This window comes from Lactuca serriola, chromosome 9, assembly GCF_051521515.1.
Source record: "Lactuca serriola cultivar US96UC23 chromosome 9, Lser_US96UC23_V15, whole genome shotgun sequence".
NCBI classification, from domain to species: domain Eukaryota; kingdom Viridiplantae; phylum Streptophyta; class Magnoliopsida; order Asterales; family Asteraceae; genus Lactuca; species Lactuca serriola.
In genome coordinates, this window is record NC_136416.1 from 66,140,924 (window position 1) to 66,146,177 (window position 5,254).

A 5,254-nucleotide genomic window follows, 5' to 3' on the forward strand; every position below is an offset into this window, starting at 1 on the left:
TGGCTTTCTTGTAGTAAATGAATCCGAACATATAGGTAGCAACTATCTCGAAATGGATAAGTAAGCTCCCCCATTTTTGAATGAGTATGGGTGAAAGGCCCGCTTTCACCTACGACTTTATCATCAGAGGTTTAAAGAGGTAGTGATTCTAGGACTAGAGGGAAGTTCAAGTCGACCAATGTGATAGGCGAAGAACTAACTTCTCTGGTGTCCGTCAAAGGATTCGGAGGTAGGGGATGACCTGTAATTAATCTGGCTCTTTCTCGTCTGCTGGATCTGATCTATAGTTAGGGGGCAATACATACCAAAAGGTTCGAAGAAGGATAATGAGTGAAGATCTGCCCCAGCCAAGTCGTCGACCGCTGCGGTATCTGAACTGAATGCTCTGAGGTTGACAGAGAAGGAAAAGGAATGCCTCTGGTTCTCCCGCCAAGTATCCAACTTTAGCCCTCATAAAGGGTCTTACGGTCGGTACTAACTAAAGAAAAAGAGTCTTCTTTCTAAGAGTAGGCGTGGAGAGCTTTTTGCGGGGAAACTTGCAAGTACAGTTTGGGGGGAGACGGGCGTTGGGTAGAGTTGGCTATCTCTGTGGCATCGATTGTACAAGTTCGTGAAGAGGTGGAAGAAAAGGCTCGGGATGAATTTAGGAGTCTTAGTCTTTTAGCTTATATAGTCGTCGGCCTTCCTACACGCACGCGCCCGCCAGAATGCCTCCTTGGTTCGGTATGAAGCCAAGCCGATACATACGATAGGCGAAGGAAAGACCCCCATTTCATAGCGCCTGGGGAACGCAAGTTTGATCGAGGATTGGAGAGGAGAGGTGGAAGAAAAGGCTCGGGATGAATTTAGGCCGGCGGATCAATTTTGTGTTATATATGGTAATCCTTCTGCGAATTAGATCCTAAATTGACTATTTGTGAAAAAAAGAGAAAGGGCGGGCGTGCCGCACTCACGAAGGACTGCCAGTGATATACTGGAGGAAGGTGGGGATGACGTCTTCGGTAGTAGAAGGGAAGCTCGTCCTCTTATTGTTTGTGTCAATACTCAACTGCCCAACGAGTGGCAGATTTTGATGGAGTCTCGCTTGGATGCTGGGGAGATCCATAGATCTGGATAGAGTCCCCGGAATAGTACGCGCGCTAGCGCGCTACGGCTTACGCAGTTGATCGGATCAGATAGCCCTTCGGGCAACCAACGGATCTCTCTATGAATGGAAAAGGGGTGCAAGGTGAGGAGAAAACCACGGAAAACACGACTTATTTGAATAACCCGGTGACCTACCAATTGTAGAAGTAGGATTTTTGGCAAGCAATAAGCACTTAAATAATACAATTCAAGTGTAGTGATGGCCACAATGCTTAGCTATTGCCGATCCCCAAGACGCCTTTGGTTGAATGTTCACACCTGATAGGGGAAAGGACTGATTTTAAGAGAGTGAGCTTACCACCAAAAGAGAGAAACCTGGCCTTCCATCCGTCAATCCTTTTTCTGATATTCATTTCTAAATCATTCAAATATGATGTTTTTCTTCTGCCTTTGAAGATAGGGGAAGTAGTAGTTTCTGGGCACAAAGGATTCACTCGCGATTATAGGCCCGCCAAAGGGAAAGTGCACAGGTCTTCCTTCAAAAGAGACAAGGTTTTTCATTGCCCGAGCAATGAACGTAGTTCACGATGGGCGTTGGGGCCCCTACCATTAGTTGTCTAATCCAATCTTCTTTCTGGAGCACCTATATGAAAGGGAAATCCGGATGAGTAAAAAGGGGCCTTCCTAGTCCTTGAAGTTGTTAGAGTTCGGACTTATCGACTTTACTCCACCAAGAGGTTCTTTCTCTCACGTCATTTCGCCCGCCCGTTTCACTTCTGTTCCGGAGGAAATGGGATTTGAACCCATGATACAATCTTCTTGTATGTCGATTTAGCAAACCAATGCCTTAAGCCACTCAGCCATACCTCCAAGTTCTTGATCGGCTTAATCGTTCATCGATCTTTTTCTGTAAGGCCTCGGGCCCCACGAATTCCGATTTCTGTTTTTGTTTGTATTAAAGTGTTGGTATCGCAGACATTTAACAAAGGATTGTGTTGGTGTTCCGCGCTATCTCAACTCCTAGTTCTAGTAGTACAAGCTCGAATCTGATCTATAAGAATAGATCTTAGGCGGAAATAGAGCTCTTTGAAATTGAAAGCGGTATTCCCCCTTATATATAGCCCAAAATAAATAGAATCATGGAATTCTCTCCGAGAGCTGCTGAACTAACGACTCTATTAGAAAGGAATTTATCCCTGTACCTAAAAAAGTCTTTATTTCACGCCGCCTCTCCACTCGACGTAATCAGGATTTAGACTCAAACAAACCCAACTAAGCCCTGAGGACACCTTCTGCTCGGAGGGCGGTGCCATGGAGCTAGACCAGTGAGCTATTACGCTTTCTTCAAAGGATGGCTGCTTCCAAGCCCACCTCCTGGTTGTCATCGCTCGATCACTTCCTTTTCCACTAAGTGATTGCTTAGGGACCTTAGCGTACGATCTGGGCTGTTTCCCTCTCGACTTTGGATCTTAGCACCCAAAAAGTCTGTCTGTACAAACGATCTATACACAAGTGCTCTCTGAACCGTGCAATAAGGTCACCCATAACACGGCTCTCCCATTTGAGTTATCTTAGCCCCCAGCCATGCTATAGTAAAGGTGCACGGGGTCTTACCGTCTAGCCGTTGGTACTCCGCATCTTCACGGAGAATTCAATTTCACCGGGTCCATGTCGGAGACAGCGGGGCAGTCGTTACACCATTCGTGCAGGTCGCTATTTGACTTAGCCTACTTCTTTCTCATTAGATCAATTAGGCAGGGGAAGACTCTGTGTACTAACTTTCTCTTCTTTCTTCTTCTTTGAAATCCCTTGCCACTTCCCTTCTTTGCTAGCACGTACCTGTCTTTGCTTTGCACAAGAGATCCCCCTACTCTTCACACCCCTCTAGTCCTGATCTTGCTTATGCATTACTTGGGAAGGATTGCCCTCTCCCTTTGGGGGGGCGAGACATGACCGCGACTTAAGATTCAAGTACCGTTGAAAAGACTAAAGGAACGGGGGAATGACTACCTGTAATAAAGCACAGGCTAATACGAGCCGACCAGAAGAAGCAAGGCTTTAGATTACCAGATCCTGGACACAATCTTCCTAGAGATGGAGAGCCCCTGCCTTTTCTAGAGAGGGGCGCGCTAGCGCTTGACTAAGAGAATAGGGGGCTGAGAAGCTCTTGCTTGTTGTCTACTTCGCGAGCCTTCACTGCCCCGTTCTGTAACTTACCTTCTTTCGTCCGTCCACGAGGCTGTAAAAAGAGAGAAAGGGGCGGCTATCTAGCAGGAGTCGTTTCGGTTGTATGCCACGAGGTCCCTATGGACAAGGGGACAAGTGAATCATCGCTTTTGGGCGCAGGTTGTGTTCAGTACGATCTTTAGCCTTTCTTCGTAGAAAAAGATTCTATATCTATTTTTTGTTTATAGATAGATATAGAATTGAATATATTATTATATATTCCCCTGTTCTTCCGAGAGTCTAAACTTTGTTGCACTGGTCCGAGTTCGCCTGCCTTCGACTTAGTAGGCGCTCCACATAGCTCACGACCCGGCACGAAGAAATCTCTTAGATGGGCGGATGCGAATCTGGATCTATCAACGGAGCAATTCCATTCCAGTCGTAGTCTCACTAAGACTACAGAATGTTCTTGTGAATTATGACCTTCCCCCGGAATGTGAGCAAATATATCATGTCGATTGCTCAACCGTACTTTGGCTATCTTACGTGGAGCTGAATTCGGTTTTTTCGGTGTTCTCGAAGGTGGGAGAAAAGATAAAACTAAAATAAACCGATTGTAAGTGGTAATGACAATTCCAGTAACAATAATTCCAGTAACGACATAAAGTGCGAATAAAGGTTCATCGGGACATTTTCTTCAACAACTGAAGCCCTTATTATCCCAGCCTCCAAAGGAAGTAAAGACTACAAGTCCCTATGGAAGTTCCTTGCCCACTTCTTGGCATACTTGGGAAGCTGATCTCGATCTCAAGAGAAGCGTGACGATCATTCAAAAGGAGAAGGATCACGTGATATTGACCACATTTCTGATCCCTATTTGCATTTTAGTGGGTTGGTCTGGTATGAGAAGTTATGGGAAAGAGTATATTACAGCATCTCTCACCCACATCACCGAGAGGAGGGCTTTTTTCGTTATAGAAAAGAAAGATCAATGAAAGGATTCAGTAATGACGCCATGCATCACCATTGAGTGCTGTGCTCCAGCCGTGGAACTCCCTACCCATTTCAAACTTGTGCCCTCGATTTCATTGGGAAAATAACCACTCCCTCGAGGGGAAAATGTTTCATCGAAAAATATAGAAGAAAGGAGTCTGCGCCCCAATATCTGCCATAAAAGGGCCAAGCCATAACAAATGCGAAGCTATATGACTTAACTCCAACATAATGACTCTGATATAACTGGCCCTTTTAGGGACTTGAAATACAGGGAAGATTGGGGCAATGAGGAGTTCGACGATTTAGCCTCTTAATCTAGCATTGCTACTCTTCTTTGGGAACAGACCGACAGCCCGCCTTACCCGTCATTGAAACACAAGCTGGAGACATATCAGCCTATATTCCTACTAATGTGATCCCCATTACTGATGGACAAATCTGTTCGGAAACAGAGCTCTTTTATCGCGGAATTAGACCTGCTATTAACGTCGTATCTCACCGTATTCGTTCCATTCGTTCGTCCTCACTCATGTAACTTGCCTAGCAGTTGTAAGAGCAGCAACAACAGCCAGGAAAGTCTAGCAACACTTGCTTAGAGGTCTAGCAGCACTGACCGGGAGTCCGGTAGTCCGGAAGGCAACTAGCGAGCAGTGTTCGAATTCTGATCGCTTTTACGCGAGAAAGGGGGACCACCCTCTAAGCCTAAGCAGAGATTCTTTAACCAGAAAGAATTCGGTTCAGATGTAGGATACCTGCCGGCTGATGGAAATGGACTGACTACCGGGGATATTCGTGTTACTTCGTCTGCACTGGTTTGTACACGAATGCGTGAGTTATACCGAGTACTCAGTAAATTATAGACCACTTCAAATCTTCGTTTTCGAGAGGGACGAACCCGCAACTTCCGCCTTGACAGGGCGGTGCTCTGACCGATTGAACTACAATCCCAGGTTGGAACCTTAACCTCTTACGGTTGTCGAGAGATCTCAATCTACTACATCTACTC